Source organism: Canis lupus, chromosome 35, assembly GCF_003254725.2.
Source record: "Canis lupus dingo isolate Sandy chromosome 35, ASM325472v2, whole genome shotgun sequence".
Classification (NCBI taxonomy): Eukaryota; Metazoa; Chordata; class Mammalia; order Carnivora; family Canidae; genus Canis; species Canis lupus.
The window spans coordinates 17,991,248-18,011,341 of NC_064277.1; the positions used below are offsets into that span (position 1 = coordinate 17,991,248).

Here is a 20,094-nt window from a genome sequence, read left to right on the forward strand (position 1 = left end):
TTGTACAGTGTTAACTACCTGCACTAAAAAACAAACAAACAAAGACAACAACAAGAAAAAAACAACTACCCACACTAACACCAAAATGCTACTAGGTCAGGGTAGTCACCTCACTAAAAATATGTTCCGTCTGTTTGCTTTAAGCAGGTTACAGTCAGGGCACCTTGGTGGCTCAGTGGTTGAGCATCTGCCTTCAGCTCAGGGCGTGATCCCAGGGTCCTGGGACTGAGTCCCACATCAGGGTCCCTATAGGGAGCCTGCTTCTCCCTCTGCCTATGTCTCTGCCTCTCTCTGTGCCTCTCATGAATAAATAAATAAAATCTTAAAAAAAAACAGGTTACAGTCTATCTCTCTGAAATATCAATGCTGCTCTATAGTCCATGTCATAATGATCTGTTCCTACAAAGACATAGTTGTGTGTTATCACATAGTGCCAAAGAAGAGAATGTCTGATATTTCTACAGGATCGTTTCTTCGTTTTCTTAATCCTATATCCATAAGAAAGCATCACAGCGAAAACTTCCCAACACATCATTTTAACAAGTTAGACCACCACAGAGATTTAAAACCTGTACGCACACTGGACAAGTCACTTCACCTTTCTGGGCTTTGAATGTCTCCTCAGTAAAGACAGAGGTTGGACTAGATGACATTTAAGATTCCTTTTGGTCTTCATATTTTATAATGACTTCCCATGTCAACCTTGCCCTAATTTATTCATGCTAATAACTTACTTTAAAACTAATGTTGATACCTTTTGTTTTGTTGTATTTGTTATAGAAAGCAAGAGCAAAAATGTGAACCAAAAAACTCACCTATAAATCTGATCATCTCTGTCTCTTAACATCAGTTTATATTTCATTCCTTCTTGCTTATGGATTTAAACGACTGAAATCAGATTTCCATAAATTTTGCAATATGTTTCAGTTGCTTAATACTATTATAATTCACATGCTACATAAATCTTTACACATTTCATTTAATATTCTATAACATGGCTGTATGATCATTTGCTTATTTTTTCTTTATTCTCTTATATGTGGTCATTATAATTGCCTCTGTCATAAAGGTTGCAGTGTTTGTCTTTCTGCTTTTATAGCTGTTTGTATTTAAGAAGTTTTTCTTGGGCTGCCTGAGTGGTTCAGTTGGTTAAGCATCTGTCTTCAGCTCAGGTCATGATCCCCGGGGTCCTGGGATCAAGCCCCATGTGGGGATCCCTGCTCAGTGGGGAGTTTGCTTCTCCCTCTGCCTCAACCCCTCCCCTTGGCTTGTGCATGCTCTCACTTTCTCTCAAATAAATAAATAAATAAAATCTCTTTTTTAAAAGACATTTTTTCTCAATAGAATTTCTATATGAAATGATATAAATAATGTTTTATATGTTGGTAACAGTTTACGGAGGGCTTACTATGTACAGACATTGTTTTATGTGCCTCACGTAGATTAACTCATGGATTCCTTAAGTCAATCTACTGGAGTAGGTACTATTATTATCATCCCTTTTTACAGAAGCAGAATCTGAGGCACACAGGAGAGAACAAATAACTTCCTCATGGCTTGATGGTAAATGGCAAAGTTGGAGTTCAAATCCAGGTTCCAAGGGTGGAGCACTGCAGAAGCACCTGTGACCAGGTATACCAGCACTGAGCGCCAGCCTTTCCAGAACGATGCACAGGACATGCTGTTGTATCAATTCTCCATTAAAGGGGTATCTGGCACCTTCATGGCATAGACAGATTCGAGCTGCTTCAGTGTCTCTTTTAGATAAAAGAGCACGCGTGCCACATTTCTGTTTGGAGGCAGTCTCCCCCGTCTATGAGGTACTAAACTACTCAGGACGTCTAAGATTCATTTGCCTACATTTCCTTGTGCGATGAATAGAGAAGAATTTATAAGGATCCTTAAAAGCACCCTAGGTCTCAATGCAGACATTATTTCTGGGCAAATATAAAACGGTTTTTAAAATTTATTTATGTTTTTAGCTTTCTTTGCTAATTTATCATTTTTAATAACCTGAAAGCACAAGTCATTTAAATAATAAACTACTCTCTGAAGAAATTGAACATGAACTGTCATACTCCCCCTTTCCTTTTTAATTTCCGTTGGTGTTAAGTGACATGGTCAGTAAGCAAGGCATGGGAAGCATTTAATTCACCATGGATCTAGCCGTACAAATGCAGTCTCAGTATGGCGTAAGCAAAACTCCACAGTATCATTTTTATACTTAGGTTTAGTATTTAATTAGTCAAGTTTTCATCCACATCGCCTATTTGTCTACTGAACCCTGCCAAATACACTCTTTGGCAGATGGTGAAATAATGAAATTGCTGGCTTGAAAATCCAAAATCTTGGAGATAATTAGAAGACTTGATACAGGTAACATTTATTAGTCATGAAAAGCTTGACAGCATGGTGAATTTTTCAACCCACACAATTTTGAAAGGGGAGAAAAGATCCTCTTTTTGAATGCCGATCAAATTACACTTCTGTGACAAGAAGAGAGAAATACACTCAGGAAGCTTAGCTGGACAGCTCCGTCATTTAAACACCACCTAAACAGAGAGAAGGGGAAAAAAACAAAAACAAAAACAAAAAAACTTTATAATGGTGATTCCACTACAGAGCCACAACCTCACAAAAACGTATGAACCACTTTTTGAAAATTTCCTCTGCTCCTAGTTAAACAAATTGCAAGCTCACTAGATAAAAGTGAGCACCAAGAATAATCTTTGTAATCACTAAAGTAGCTGCAAATGAATTAAAATATCTTCTAACTGGTCCTTCTTAATGTAAGCATCATTCTTGGGTTAGGAAGGAGCCCTCTCGTTGTAGAAACTTTCCTGGTTATAGAAGCTTCATGTTTTAACGTTTTACCATGTAGCTATTTCACACCTACCACTCCACACATTAGCTGCAGGGGCAACTTTATCCATATTTTACCAAAGTGCCACTTGTAGACATAGCAAATCGAATTCTGATATCGAAACTACAGAAAAGGGGTAAACAGTATAGCTGATTTGGGGTTCAGAACTCAGGGCAGGTCAGACTGCTGTAACTTGATCATGGACATGGGCTGTCTTCCTGGAGTCAAAGCATTTCCATGCCAAAAAGAACTTTCAAGATCTCCAGCTTCATTTTCTCATCTTTTAGAAGAAAAGAAAATCGATGCTTGGTAAAATTAAGTGACTTGAACAAGCTATACCCTGGAAAGCTTCAGACTTGATCAGAGATGTTCTGACTCCCTGTATCTTGTCTTTCCCACTGCATCATTGCTGCAAGTTTGTATGATGCGGTATTTGGCCAAATTCATTAAGCCTAGTGACCCCAATCATGTTCTATGAATTGACCTAGAATGAGTGTAAAGCCAAATAAAATTGCAATGTGTAAATTTTTGAAAGTTAAATTCAAAAGTGAATAATCAGTTGAAAGCCTTGGGAAGGAAGGAGAGGAAGAAAGATATGGGAGAAAGAGGGAGGGAATGAAGAAGGGAGAGAGGGAGAGAGGGAGAGAGGGAGGAGGGAGAGAGGGAGGAAGGAAGACAGGCAAGCACTTTTTTTTTCCTGTTTTTCTAGTTGAAATAGAATGACCCTTAAAAGGGAAGTTCAGAAGAGAATGACTGACTCTATATATGTTATCAAAGACTGAGATGAATTCTTCTGGCTTATGAAAATGGAATGATAAGCTGGCAAGGAATGAAATATAGCTAAGCAGACAGGAAAGATGTTGAGGCAAAACAAAGTAAAAAGCCAGTGGAAAAGAGAAATCTCTCTTCAAAGGTTTGGACATGTACCATTGAAATCAGGAGATTTAGCTGGTCATACTCTGTGAAATGGGGCCAGGGAAAGAGGGAATATCAGTGTGCAGAAATAGAGATGAAGCCATCATGGAGAAGGTAGGACAGGTGTGAGTCCGGAAGGGATTTAACACTCCAGATTTCACCTGTTTTGGGGGTCTCACTGCATTCCTGCCTTTGGACTCCATAATGCTCTCCACTAGCATTTCAATAAAAGGGCTACTTAGAATTGATTTGTGAGTAAGAGAGCAGTGTTTACTTTGGTCTTTATTTAAATATGACCTAGAAATTTTTTTGCTTTTATGTTTACAATTATTTTGCACTTAAATTTGAAATATGTTGTGATTTCTAAATTCCATTTTATGCAAAAAAGAAATGTAATATAATTTTACTTTGATTCATCTCTACCTTCCCCTTTCTGATCGTGGTCAGTGTAGCTTGCTGATAACAACCAGGAATGTGGATGCTATTCAATCAATTTGTTGTTGTTGTTGTTGTTGTTTTAAGATTTTATTTATTTATTCATTAGAAACACAGAGAGGAGAGAGAGAGAGGCAGAGACACAGGCAGAAGGAGAAGTAGGCTCCATGCAGGCAGCCCAACGTGGGACTCGATCCCCGGTCTCCAGGATCAGGCCCTGGGCTGAAGGCGACGCTAAACCGTTGAGCCACCAGGGCTGCCCTGAATCAATTTGTTTAATATTAAATGTTTTCTTTAAGGAATCACTTTGTCTTTTGAATTTAAATTTGTCACCACGTTTACTGGTATTTATATATATTTCTAAGTGTTTACTGCTATTTCTTCCTTCTTGCATTTTAACTTATAGTTCATGGCATTGATGGCTAGAATATACTTCCAGTAACTATGTCAAGAATCGTGCAATGTAATCTAAATCTTTACATACCTTGAAATGACATATGAATGATACAGTAATAAGTGTAGCATTTGCTATCGATGCTGCATATCCCTTGCACCATGTATTTCCAGCATGTTCCACTTTCCAACTGCCAGGGTCTGTGTTTCTGTGCCTGAATAAATTTTTTCACTCCACAGAAAGCTACTCTTGCCTTGCCTGTGCAGTAGTCTAGAAGTTTGGGGGAATCAACAACCCCAGAAAGAAGCTCTCAACCAATGACTGATGATTGGCATGAGGTAGGGTGTGAATGCCTCAGCTTCTTCACCCAAGTGAAATAACTCTGAGACATGTATTTTTCTAATGTCATAAATCATTTTTGTTGAAGAGATTAAAAAGGTGATGAATGGAGGATCATCAGAAAAATCCAAAGTAAACAGTTTGGTGATGGGGGAGCCCAAAGGAAAGCACTTTGCTTCTAGAGTCAGATATTTAAAGTGCATCCAGTACATCTGATGCGCAGGTGAGCAAACACAGGCTCTTCTTGCTGGACTAAACAGAACCTTCACTGAGAAATAGGACTCTGGCCTGGAACCCAGGATCCTGGAGGTCTAGTCTTACAGAGTAGCAGATGTGTAGCAAATTCTGGCAGGAAGCAGAATTCTGCTTTTAAATTCTTCTAAATTCTGCTGAGAATGTGATCAGTGAACAGCAGGGCTTAAGAAGTTGACACAGGGTTGATACCCCTCTAGAATTGGGTTTTTGAAAACTATTTTGCTGAATACTTTTATTTTTTTAGTTATTTTTTAAATATTTAATACTCACTTCACCCTTTTGTCCTCCCCCACTTGTCTCTGGCAACCACCCCTTAATGTTGTATTTTTATGAGCTTGGTTTTTTTGTTTTTTGGTTTTTAGATTCTACGTATAAAAAAGATAATATAGTGTCTGTCTTTCTCTGTCTGCTTATTTCACTTTGTGTAATATTCTCCAGGTCCATCAATAGCATGAATGACAAGATTTCAATTATATATATATATATATATATATATATATATATATATATATATGAGAAAGCATACATCTTTTCAAGTTAGTTTTTTTTTATTTTCTTCAGATAAATACCTAGAAGTAGAATTGCTAGGTTACAATGATAATTCAATTTTTAATTTTTTGAGGGACCTCTATACTCTTTCCCATAGTGGCTGCACATTCCCACCAACAGCACACATCCTTACAACATCCTCACCAACACTTGTTATTTCTAGTCTTTTTGATAACAGTTATTCTAACAGGTGGGAGATGATATCTCATTGTGGTTTTGATTTGGTGATGAATGAGTGATGTTGAGCATCTTTTCATATGTGTGTGGGCCATCTGGATGACTTCTTTGGAGAAATGTCTGTTCAGATCTTCTGCCCATTTTTAAATTAATTTTTTTGTTTTGTTTTGTTATTGAGTAATATGAGTTCTTCATATATTTTGGATGTTAACCTCTTATCAGATACATGATTTGCTAACATTTTCTTCCAATTTGGAGATTGCCTTTTTATTTTGCAATGGTTTCCTTTGCCATGCAGAAGCTTTTTAATTTGATGTAGTTCCACTTGTTTGTTTTGGCTCTTGTCATCTTTGCTTTTGGTCAAATCAAAGAAATCATCTTCAAGACCTATGTCAAGAAGATTACCACCTGTCTTCTTCTATAGTTTCAGGTCTCATATTCAAGTCTTCAGTCCATTTTGAATTAATTTTTATGTATAGTATATGATCCAGTTTTATTTTATTTTTTGCATGTAATTGTCCAGTATCCCCAATACCATTTATCGCAGATACTGTATTCTTGGCTCCTTTGTTGTAAATTAATCAACCATGTAAATTGTGGATTTATTTCTGGGCTCTTTATTCTGTTCTATTCATCTATATGTCTGTTTTCATGCCAATACCATACTATTTTGATTACTATAGTTTTGTAAGACAATTTGAAATCAAGGAGCATGATGCCTCTAACGATGTTCTTTCTGAAAATCATTTTGGCAATTTATTTACGGTTCCCTTTTTGGAAGTCTGCACAGAAAATGATTTCTTATTCTTATTCATCTGGATCGTAATGGAGAATCTTTTTCTTTCCAGAAAAACCTCTAGAGAAAATTGGTTGTTTTTAGTTTCAGCTACTATGACCCGTTTTCATACAGTTTTACGGTCACATCAATGGGAATTGGGAAAGGATCACATTCCAAAACTGAAAAGCAAAACTAAATGGCTGCATGTGAAACTATGAATTTGTATGTCTATGTTTGGAAGATAGTGGGAGGTGGATAATTTAAGAGGACTTTAAATAGAGTACACTTGAGTCACTGCTGCCTTCTCTTAAAATTTGAAGATCATGAGTGGAGGGCACTAAGCTGGTGCCACAGCCCAAGAGAAGGTAATAAAATAATGAAGTAGCAACCTAGAGCAAAAGCAGCTAAATATGCCTAAAGCAGGAATTTTTTTAGCTTAGTCTTTCTCCCACTCCTAACTATTAAAAAAGCAGTTGGCTGTTTCTTTAACTTAATCCTTTGTCTATTTTAGAGTTGACAAAGAAAATTCTGTTTAAAGGAGACTTTTATATTTTCAAAGGAGAAAAAATGAGGTAAGGTGGCATATATATGAAGAAACTTTAAAAATCTTCATAAAATATATATTTTCCAAGAGAAATGTGTGAAGGGGAGAATCAAATGAGTCAAGGTTTCCTTATTTTCTGCATACTCTCTTGACTTGAGCTCTTATCTTAAAACCCTGCCACGTAACTTGGCAGACTATTTCTATCTGTTTGGACAGCAGGTACTCCTGATCTTCTGGATTTCCTCATGAGGTTTTTAAATTCTGAATTCCCTCCAGTGACCCAAATTCCTACATAATGTGGGAGAAGCCTTCACACTGCATTTTGTTCTGTAGGACCACTGGCTTGGGAGTAGATCCAGATTAGTGGTCTTACCATTTCATCTAACCAAAATGCTATATTATTGTCTGCTTTCTCAGCATAAGTGAGGGGGAGTCTTAGACTGAAATGAACTATCTTCATCTCAATCTGGACAATACAAATACTGCTCAGCAAGAGCAAATATCCAGAGGAACACACACTTTGATTGTCCCTTATAAGAAAATCACATGTCTTAGTTCAGCTGGTAAACTTTTCAGCCATAAAGCTGTATTGAGTTCATATCCACAGCACTGGGAGAGACATCAAGGACTTATCTCTTGTGTGCCTTCAGCTCTTGTAACTTAAGTCGACTCTCCTAGATAAGTTGAAACACAGTCAGCTTTTGATTAGCCATATACATGCAAGCATCCTTTGGCATAAATGACCCATACCAGCAAAAAATCCATGAATTAAATATATCTGGCCTTGAGATACATTATGTTATTTTGCCTTCATCAATTTATACTTCCACTTAGGTAAAGAGGGAAAAATGCATATTTCATTGATCCAAAGATGCTTATTTTTCAGATGTTAATATTTCTCAAATTAGGGTGCATTTTATAATTGAGTTATAATCTTTATTGGTGATGTCATTTGGGGAGATTTTATTAAAATATTTTAAATTACTACATCTTAAAATTGATATGGCTCTTAAACTCTTAGATTAGATGAAATACAAAAATTGAAATTTCTTGGAAAGTTTTATCTTGGTAGTTCTAGGAATAAGGATGAAATAGGAAGTGAACTTGGAAAATGAACTTGGGACTATTAGGGATGAAAGTTTTCTAATTTTTTTTTAAGATTTTATTTATTTATTCATGACAGACACAGAGAGAAGAGGCAGAGACACAGGCAGAGGGAGAAGCAGGCTTGACGCAGGGAGCCTGACGTGGGACTTGATCCTGGGACTCCAGGATCATGCCCGGGGCCAAAGGCAGGCACTAAACCATTGAGCCACCCAAGGATCCCTGAAAGTTTTCTAAATTAACCTTGATATGTATTTGGTTCTCTTGCCTCTTGTCAGTTTTTTTAAGTGCAGGGATTAACTGTTTAATTCATTTATTCAGTACAAAACCTAATCTATTATGAATATTTGCTAACTATGTAGTCATAATGTAAATAACAAGTAGTCATTCATTGTGAGAGGACAATATCACTAAAAAGAAAAAGAAGGACCCAGCATTAAGATTCTGACTTACCATTTTTATTGACCAATTCTATATAATAGCATTATTTTCCATTATCTTGTACAAGAACCTCCCTGTTATAAACATATATGTTGATTTAGGAAAATGCCATTAAATACCCCTGGAATCAAGGATTTTTTTATACCAGTGATTCTCATATGTTTGCACAATAATATCACCTAATATTTTAGAAAATACTGATATCTGAACTCTATCTCACCCTGAATTAAAGGAGAACACCTGGGAGTATGGCCCTGGCATTTAAAAAAACAAACAAACAAACCAATAATAGAGAAAATCAACAACACCAAGAAGTAGTTTTTCAAAAAGATAAACAAAATTGACAAAACTTCAACTATACTAAGAAAAAAAGAGACAAAGCTCAAAATCAGAAATAAAAAGGGGACATTATTGCCTATGTACAGAAGTAAGAAAGGATTGTAAGAGAGTGCTGTGAACAATTGTATTTAAAAAAAAATCATACATTCAAGAGATTGAATCAGTAATCAAAACCTTCCAAGATAGAAAAGCTCAATTTAAGATAGCTTCACTGATGAATTTTTCTAGACATTTAAAGAAATAATACCAATCCTTCCAAGAAACTGAAAAGGAGCAAACATTTCCTTACTCACTTTATGAGGTCAGCATTACCCTGATACCAAAGCCAAACAATGATATTACAAGCAAAGAAAACTATAGATCAACATCTCCTATGAATATTAATAAAAAAAACCCTCAACAAATACTAGCAAACCAAATTCAACCACATATTAAAAGGATTATATGCTGACCAAGTGGGATTTATTTCCAGAATGCAAGGATGGTTCAACATATGAAAAATAATTTACAAACTTAACACATCACATTAACAGAGTGAATGACAAAAAACACATGATGATCTTCATTGATAAAGAAAAGCCATTTGACAAAATTTAACATCATTTCATAACAAATACTCAACAAACTAGGAACAGAAGCAAATTACCTCAGCATACTAAAAACGATGTATAAAAAAATCCACAACTAATATAGTACTCAATCAGAAGACTGAAAGTTTCTTGTATAAGATCAGAAAAAAGACAAAGATGCCTGCTTTAATCACTTTTATTCAACACTATACTGGAAGTCCTAGCCAGAACAGTTAGGCAAGAAAGAAATAAAATAAAATAAAATAAAATAAAATAAAATAAAATAAAATAAAAGGCATTCAAATTAGATAGAAAGGAGCAAAATTATCTCTGCTCACAGGCAATATAGATAACTCTAAACATTGCACCCTTCATACAACTGTTAGAATTAATAACTATATTCAACAAAGTTTTGTGGTACACAATCATTATTCCCAAATTAGTGGCATTTCTATGCTACAACAATAAACAATTTGAAAGGTCCTGTTCATGTGCTTTAACAAAACCATCTTTTTGTACAAAAAAAAATTAAATGAGATATTAAGAAAACAATGCAATTTATAATAGCATCAAAAAGAACAAAATGCTCAGGAATAACTTTAACAAAGATTGTAAAAGACTTGTACACTGAAAACGAAGTAACATTGAAAGAAACTAAAAGGCACAGATAAATGGAAAGACAACCCATGTTCATGGGTTGGAAGGCTTAATTTGCTTAAGATGTTGATACTACCCAGGGTAGTCTTCAGATTCAATGCAATTCCTATCAAATCCAAACTTTATTTTTCAAGGACATAGAAAAAGCCATCTTAAGATTCATAGCCAAGATGGTCTTGAAAAAGAAGAGGAAGTTCTTTCGTATTTGCTGATTTCAAAATTTCAAGCTATAGTAATTAAAACAGTATGTTAATATCATAAAGATAGACATATAGACCAATAGAATAGAATAGAGCCTGGAAACAAACCCTCATATATAAAATCAAATAATTTTCAACAAGAGTATCTCTTTTAAAGGTAAAAGACAGTTAAATGTTCTTGGGAAAACTGGATGTCTACATGTAAAAGAATGAAGTTGGACCTTAATTTTACACCACGTTAAAAAAAATAATAATAATAAAATGGATCAAAGACCAAATGTAAGAGTTAAACTCTATAATTCTTCAAATATATGAAAAAAGCTTTGTGATATTGGACTTGGCAATGATTTCTTGCACATTGTACAATTGTGCATTTATGGACACTATGAACATAGTAAGAGGGAGACTCAGAATGGAAGAAATTATTTGTGAATCATACATTTAATAAGGAGTTAATATCGTAATGTAAAGAACTTCTCCAACTAACTCCATGACAACAGTAACTAAAAACAAACAACTTAATTAAAAATGAACAGAGGTCTTGAATTAATATTTCTCCAAAGGAGATATACAAATGCCAAATAAGCACAAGAAAACATGTTCAACATCACTAATCATTAGGGTAATGCAAATGAAACCCATAATGACATACCACTTTATACTCCTTAGGATGGCTATTATTAAAATAATAATGATGAAAAACCAACAATAACTGACAAATGTTGGTGAGGACATGGAGAAACTGAAAACCCTTGTGCATTGCTGGTGGGAATGGAGAATGGTGCAGGTGCTGTTGAAAATAGAATGACAGTTCCTAAAAAGAAAAGGAAAATTAAACATAGAATTAGCATGTGATCCAGAAATTCCACTTCAGGGATTATACTCTAAAGAATAGATACTTGATGTGGAAATAAACATAAAGATAGATAGCTTGTCAAGTGTGTATTTCTGATGTGTCTGGCTCCAAAAGTTTATGTTTTTACCCACTATGGTCTTCTTTGCAAAAAGGAAGAGTTACTAGTTCATTCAGGTGGTCTTCCCACTCACAGAGGACTTGTTGGGGTCATTTTCTACTGACAGCTTGACCAACACTGTCACAAGAGGCCCCTTTTGTTTCTACTAAAAGTACATCTAAGGAATTTGTGTCATGTATGGCTTCAGAGGAAGCTCTTCAGAATCAAAGGGCTTCAGTTCGGATCCTAACTATACCATGAGGTCTGCATGGCATTAAATAAGATACTTCCTCTTTCTGTGCCTCAGTTTCCTTAATGGTGCAATGGGCTAATGACTGTATCTAATCCATAGAAGTATTGTGAAGATTACATGATGGAAATCATGTACAGCTTATAGAATTGTGCCCAGAACATTAAACACTCTGTATCTGCAACTACTGTTACTGTGATGTCTTTAAATATTGGCTCTTAAGTTTTACTATTATCCTCTATTTTTACAGTCAGATTTGGAGTGCTTTTATCAATTTCTAGATTGTGTTTCTCTATCCACCACCATGTTGTAAAATGATCCCGCTGATGCTGTTAGGTGGCAAGACATAAGATGAGCTCTGGTTTCCCATTTATTTTCCTGTGAGCAGTTACATACTAATTCTCCTGCGGGTATAATTGTGGAAGAATGAGTCGAGTTATCCACACCACCAAAATTTATCCTGCAATTTCATGCAAAGTGATTTCGCATAAGAAAAAAAATGTTATCCTAAAATATGTGCATAAGCTATTGTAATATTTGTGGTTGCAAAATGAAAGCTATTCCTTCCTTTTGCTACACCCTTCAATATTTGCTCAGGTGCAATTTGATTTCCACATGAACTGATTCGGAAAACTTACCAGAGAGTTAGAGTGGTTGTCATTCTGGCCTCTAGTAACTTCTCAAACAAAATCATATTCCCGAAAAATGGTTATATAAAATACCTCTAATAAATCTCTGTGTGTTTGTGCCTTATTATAAACCCCATTGGCAATCTGCCTTTAAGCATGAGCACATTTTTAATCAAGCGGTAAAGCATTCAGAATATAAAGGTCATCAAAGCTGGAGTTGCAGTGAACTGTTCTGTCCCCCTGGTGAAGGAGCTTGGCTGGAGAGTTTATGCAGTTGCCCCAAAGTTCTGTTCCCTGTCCGCCTGACTGCACTTCCCCAGTGACAGCGAAGAAGACACTTGAAGGAGACGATGTCGTTTTACTTATACTCAGGCCCCTAATTCCAGATGGAGAGGGGTTTTTTCCTAAGAAAGGAAATGTCTACAAAGTCTCCGCTAAACGTACCTTGCTTCAAGGACCACACAAGTAATAAAATCATAAGTAGTAAAATAAAGCTCAATTAACACCAGAAGTAGATGTTATATTTACAAAACATAAAAAGAGGAAGTAGAAATAGCAAACTGCAATGGAGCTTAGGTCTCAAATCACTTCAGCTTGAAGCCAGTGTCCCCAGTTTCCTATTGGATGCAAGACCATCGCCTCCACAAAGGCGATGACTTCTGATCTCGAAGTCCACTGCCAATATTATGTCCATTTGTTTGCAGATTTATTCTTCAGTGAATTACATGCATTCTCCCAAACTGGTTGGCAGTGTCTTGCTGACTTTTTACAAGTTTGCATATGATGACTTAGCATAAAGAGGAATAGAGAGTAAAGTAACCTAAACATACCCTTGCACTAGCTTTAATTTGAGACATGACTAGTAGGTGAAGTGAAATACACTTTGAAAATAAACACATTTTCGGATGCATATTATCTTATTTCCAAGTATGAGATAATTATATCTTCATCTCTATGTCTAGCTATGTGTTTACATCTCTTTCCATGATATTTATCTCCACAGTGTGACTTAAAAATAAATATTTAGACAGAATTTACAGTTAGCAGATCAATGAGGCATTTAAAGCAGTCTGCAAGTTCAAAAGAAAGTACAGGACTCTGCAAATTTAGTTAGTATTCCGAGTATAATCATGAGTCATCACTGATCTAGAATTGATGGCAGTATTACTTTGAAAGAACGAGCAAATGATGAGCCTAAAGAGACAAATTAAGAAAGGAAGGAAAAAAAGAGCTAAGGGAGGCTGGATGCTCACATTTCTATTATGATTGAGTATCTTGGTCCAGATGATTGGTATTATGCTGACTCTTATAGGAAAAATATGGATGAGACTCATTTTTGATCCCAAATCTTAATTTCCTGTCTAAGTCCAAACAATGTAGAGTAAACTACGCCAATGACTACTATGCCTGTCTGGTCATGGCCACTGGAACACGCCTGTCAAGCAGAGTCTGACTTCTCCTTTCCTGTCTTCCCAAATGCTGTTCCCAAGCTTATCCGTCATTGCCTTATCCATTTTTCTCTTTCTCGTAGAGCCTAATAATCTCTTTTTCTTCTACTTTCCTTTGCTATTTCATTTCCACGTATTTTTAGGACATCCAGACTCAGGAGTATCTCTTTCATTTTCTTTACCTCTCCTTAGATTTATGCTCTATTCACAGCACAGACTAAAAGTGTTCCATGAATACTCACTCCATCCCCCTCCCAACCTTACAAAAAAGCAGCCGGCTACATCTTGTACAATAATATTTTTTTAAAGGTAGAGCCAGAGATGATTATTACTTTTTGCCAGTGACCTGGCTTAATAATGAAAGGCTTTATACACGCTAACAATGAACACTTTTTTCCCCCAGTAACAATTTTTAAATAAAGCCACTGAATTGAGGTACTTTTGTTTTTACAGCTGGAAGGGGTCTCAGTGACTATTCAGTCCCACACCTTTATTTAATGAAAGAGGCACCTAAAGCCCAGAGAGACAAAGTGTCTTATCTCTGCATGGCAGCAGCAGGGCTGAGAACAAGTACCTGGGTTCCCAGGTAGGCTCTTCCCACTGCTACACTGAACCTCTCTGAACCTTGCTTTCAAGTGTTGAACACCCCTGCGCTGAACCACTAGGGTTGAATACTGAAGTACAATGTTCTTATCTGTGTCCAGTCACCAAATGGTCGTGACTTTGAAGAAATTACTCGGTCTCATTCTTTGCATTTGAAAAAAACTGCATAATTCTTCATTTCTCTACAGTCCATTTAGAGAGAGAATATATGTGTATGTGTATATACATAAATGCACACAAAGAGGTCCTTTCAAATAAGCAGAACTTTCGAAGGCATCATTTAGAAACTGAGTTTTTGCTCAACAAGCAAAAGCATGATCAAGAGAGGAAATAAATTGCCTTCAGTCTTTAAGCATCAAGAAGACTCTATTTCTTATCCTCCAAGAGCATCATTTAATTACCTCTAGTGTTACCAACTCAATGGACCACCTATCCCAATTAAACAGCAGTGCATGCTAATTATCATTAGACTTAATTGGTTTCCCAATTCAGCAACTTCCCTGATCAAGTCTGCCCCAGTTAAGTGGCATTTATTGAACCACCTGAATCTTGCTTAAAAGAAACAAAAGAAAATTTCCCATCTCAAGTTCAGCAAATATGACCAAGTCTCACCAAGTCACACTAGCCAGTTTATAATTAATTTTGCAAAGCATACCCTGAGGTTGAGTATGGTAAGCGTATCTTCTCCAATTAGAGTGCATATTTTATTACAATCAAGTAAGATTAAGCAAAACATTTCTAACAACAATCAGTAAATGTGTGAAAGTTAACAAATATTTACTAACATATATCCCTCTCCTTCTTGTACACTTTTTTTTTTTACCAAGATGTTATGATTATTTCATCCTTTCAGATTTTCCACCCTTAAAACTGTGTTTGGCAATAACACCTGTTCTGAAGAGTAGATAAGCATAAAGAAAGGAGAAATTATGTGCTTGGGCTTAGCCTTCCCAGGGAAATTTATGTGCATAATAGATCCTTTGCATCAGCAAAGTAGATGAATGTAAAATCTGGTACTTGAGAACAGCTCAGGACACGTAGGATCCTAGCTGAATGGTCCTCACAATCTGCATAGATTTCGGAAGGTCAGGGCTGAGGATAGACAGGAAGGAGATGACTCTCCTTCTGGAAGCTTGGCATTTAGAATGGCATATCATATAAGCACATATGTTCTGATGTTGGGGGAAGTGTGACTCTGGAATAATTGTTCCAAGTCTGCTCTGTGACAGCTCAAATGAGCTCATGGGCCTCAAGAGGGTAGATGAGTGTCTTTTAGCTCTTTCTTGGAAGTCTAGAATTCTCATCTCAGACTCTCCCTGCCAAAGTGAGAGTGTAGCAACAAAGAGAAATCTATGATTCCAAGGCTCCTGGTTTCCTAGGTTCCCCCAAGGAAATAATGGGACAAGAGGATAGGTAGGAATTGCTGGCAGAATCAGGTTGTGTTTTGGGACTACATTTCGTTCCAGAGCAGTAAAACTGTTCACTGTATCTCTGGGGGGGGAAAAAGCCCATGGCCACTGTAGGCCTCTCGGAGGCAGAGGTGGAGATGGGAGTGGAGGCCCTCCCTAGTAGTCCAATGCATGGGCACCAGCAATGGATCACCCAGCAGTGAGGTGGCATGCTGTCTAATGGTCTTACCAAAGCCTTGTTTCTGGTAAGTGCACTGGGCAGACAAGGGTTTGAGATCAGCAGTGAAAACAGTAAAATGCCCAGTTGCATACTGAGTGGGAGGAAGGGGTACCATCCCATGTACAGGGCAAGTGGTAAGAGCTCCTTGAGTGGGGCACTTCACCACTCTCCTTCACCAGAGCAGCTCCATCCCAGATGGCCTAAAAAAAGGACTATTCAGGAACCCAAGGTTAACCAGAAAGAGGAAACTAATCTCATGAAGTTGGTGGTTACCTAGAAGCTACATTCTCAAAAACATGGAAAGGATGGACATTCCTCAAAAATTGTCTTTTTTTCCCCCTGCATTCTATTGCATCAGAGGGGCTTCTTATGCCACCAATAGAGAATAATTTATAATAATAATAACAATCACGATGATGATGGGGAGTAATATGATCACATTTGATCTTAGCTTTCTTTAAAATGCTTGAAATTTGGGCCAAGGGCTCCAAAAAGAAAACAAGAATGTATCACATAGAGCGCTTTCCCTTTTCTTGAGAAACTAGTGCACGTTTAGATTATATAAGAGTTGATGGAGCCCATTACTAGAGTAGAGCCCTTTATTGGCAGCATGAAAACATGGAAAGTAACCTAAATTTCTAGGATGCTATTTAACTAATTAAATCAATGTTCCTAGTAATATGTGAAATTACCTCCAATACAATTTCTATGTTTTCTCATAATTGAATTAAACTGTTCTGGCCTAAAGCAAAATTGTAAAGTGGAATCATTGGAGGTGGAGCTGGATGAAATATTACTCCTTATCAGTTACTCCCAGGTTCTCATTCTACATCTAAGGTTCACTTTGGTCCTTTAATTATGAATGGATTTGGCCCAAGAAGAACCAAGTTTGCCACTTATTGTCTAGGAGTGATTCTGTTATTCATGGTGGAAGCCTCTTAGAAACTTCCAACTGGGATTTCTGATTCCTCCCTTCTAACTCAAACTGGAAAAGATCTGCTACCAGTTATTCACTGCTGGCTTTCTGAAGATCTGATTGGGTCAAACAGCAATGTGTCCTCACACTTAGATGCATTCTATCTGCAGCAGGAAACTTTTCTTAGGAAGTGAGGGGACACAGCCAGGTAACAGGAAAGAATGGAGGAACATGAGCTACTCCAACTGCAGGGGCATCACTCTGGTACTTGTCAGGGAGTATATGATTAAAGTTCAACTATTTGTAAGATGAGTGGAAAAAAAAAAAAGCCTCTGAACATTGATGCGTGTTCTTAAACTAGTTAATTAACAATAGAAGATTAAAAGCTATAAAGATCTGTCAAAAAATAGTACTAATTACGGTTATTTATGTGGACTACTAAACTATTGGCCTGAAATGTCATGGAACAACACGTATCATTAAATATGTGTCAGATTAACTTTGTTGTAAATTGTATTTCATTCATTTTCTGTCATCGGCAATTATCGAACACCTGCTATACGCAAGATTGCTATTTTTTTTCTCTTTTTTTTCACTCATCTCCAACTTCCTCCTTTTAGCATCTCCCTATCTTTCTCTCCTCATCCCTGGTGATCATGAGATAGCCCTGTCATAACTGCATTTATTGGTTGTCTACCAATGCTATTCCTTATCTTTGCTGAGGAAACCAAATTTTCTTGAGATACATTTTTTTTTCCCACCATGCAGCCAAGTCCTTGAAGAAAGGACAGACTTAGCTCCAATAAATTTTGATTAATCTAAATCAATTGTGGTAATTTCATTTCCTTTATCAATGATCTGTTTAGAAAGGACCAAGTGACCCAGCTCTGGCTAATGAAATATGAAAGGAAGATCACTGGAAGAGCTTCAGAGAAACATTTCTTAGCTCTTAAAGGATGTCCAAAAGAAAACACAGGGTTTTTTTTCTATTTTTAATATTGTATTTTGACCTTTGACCTTGAAATATATGAATGAGATACCTGAAGCTAGACTATGAGGAGAATTAACATATCCACTGAGGGTAGAAGATGAAAGAGATGAAAGGAAACCGAATTATCTATGATACTTTGAATTACTTAGTGATCAGACACTAGAGCCATACCACTCAGTGTCATATGTTACATGAGATAATATGTGCTTATTATTTAAGCCACTTTGGGTTAGATTTCCTGTTACTTGTTGCTAATTGTATATACAGATATAGCAGCAAATTGATTACATGATAAGATTTGGGGGTCAGGCAGACCTGACCCCCAAATCTGCATAAATCTGTTTTTATCCGTAAAATATAAAATGCGTAATATATGTCTAATGCATAGTATTTGCACAAAGAGAGTTTGTTAATAATTAAATAATGGTCTGAGTGACATAAAAAATTAACAAAGTAAAAAAAAAAATTTAGATAGGACATCAAGAACAGTATCAAGTGGTATAAAACATGCAACTCTGATTTGGATTTCTGTTTTCAAATTTCAGAATTCACCTTCCCAGATCATTGAGTCAGAACTGAAAAATTTCCAAAAATTATGCCACAGCTCTGAATGTGTCTAGGGCTGAAACACAGAGTAGCAGTAATTGAGGGAAATTTCTTTTGAGCACCTTTTAACACACTGCTATGTCCTTCGGGTTACACAAGAATGAATAAGACACCTAAACAAAAGTTAAGTTTGAGAAAATAAAGCTAGTGTCAAACTTTAATTAAAAGTATATATAATCATGTTTATTAAATGGCAAAAAAATTAATTTAAAATGATTTTACTGGGCAGCCTGGGTGGGTCAGTGGTTTAGCACTGCCTTCAGCCCAGGGCATGATCCTGGAGACCCGGGATCGAGTCCCACGTCGGGCTGCCTGCATGAAGCCTGCCTGTCCCTCTGCCTGTGTCTCTCTGCCTCTCTCTCTCTCTCTCTGTGTGTCGCTCATGAATAAATAAAATAAATTTAAAAATAATTAAAAGGATTTTGCTGTCAAATTGTTTATTTGCTTGCCATATAAGGTATTTCTTAGTATAGAAAAGTATGTGTGTGTGTATTTCTGTGCATGTGTGCATGTGTGTGTGTGTGTGTTCTGTGTGCATGTGTATGATACAGCATTCTTTATCTTATCCTTTCATATTAAAAATAAGTCAATTTAGGGGTACCTGGATGCCTCAGTCAGTTAAGTGTCTGCCTTCACTTCAGGTCATGATTTCTAGGTCCTGGGATTAAGCCCCATATTGGGCTCCCTATTCAGCAGGGAGCCTGTTTTTCCCTTTCTCTCTCCCCATGCACCCTGCTTGTGCTCTCATTCTCACTATCTCTCTTTCTCTCTCAAATAAATAAAATCTTTTTTTAAAAAGTCAATTTATACATGGGACGAACTAAAAACTGGAAGACATATATTAAAATATTTGCCATAGCTAATCTAATGGCTACCCTCAGTTGTCTTTAAATTATTATATTCCCAAAGTACATCACTTTCTCAGAGCATTGTATTTAAACGATAAATCTTTTTTTTTTTTAAGATTGTATTTATTTATTCATGAGAGACACACAATGAGAGGCAGAGACCTAGGCAGAGGGAGAAGCAGGCTCCCTGTGACCCCAGGATCACAACCTGAGACAAAGGCAGGCCACTGAGCCACCCAGGTGTCCCACAATAAATCTTTTTGAAATGGAATATTCAGATTGAAGAAAATAGTGCTTTGAGATTATTTCATTTGAATAACATTCTGTGCAAACTCTTAACATATTGATTTACAAAGAGGTCTGAGAAAGCATTCCAGAATATTGCTCAAGAGCAGTAGATATAGAGAAACACCATCTTGGGTGCCTTTAAGTGTCTGTTTGAAAGTTTCCTACTGGTAAGGTACAATGTCACACATGAATGTCTAAGAGGAAAGGCTTATGCTTCTTAAGGTTTAGGAACACATCAAATTGATGCTTATATCCATTCTCCTTATTTTTACTTTTTAAAATTTTTTCCCTTAAAAAAAAATGCCTTCTGGGGGCACCTGGGTGGTTTAGTCAGTTAAGTGTTAGACTCTTAATTTTGGCGCAGGTCATGATCT

General features: G+C 36.5%; 1 long non-coding RNA gene across 3 annotated transcripts in view; it reads right to left on the bottom strand.

The window, feature by feature from the left end:
• Nucleotides 1–2,267: 2,267 nt before the first annotated feature.
• The window catches only part of LOC112657595 (uncharacterized), a 49,942-nt gene continuing 32,115 nt past the window's right edge, over nt 2,268–20,094 (bottom strand). For 2 of the 3 annotated variants that reach the window (XR_007408454.1, XR_007408453.1), the window contains one exon: nt 8,790–11,373. This is a non-coding gene — a long non-coding RNA (uncharacterized LOC112657595). Of the gene's footprint in view, nt 2,553–8,789; nt 11,374–20,094 lie in introns of those variants that run through there. The other variant, XR_007408455.1, reaches the window with a different exon arrangement.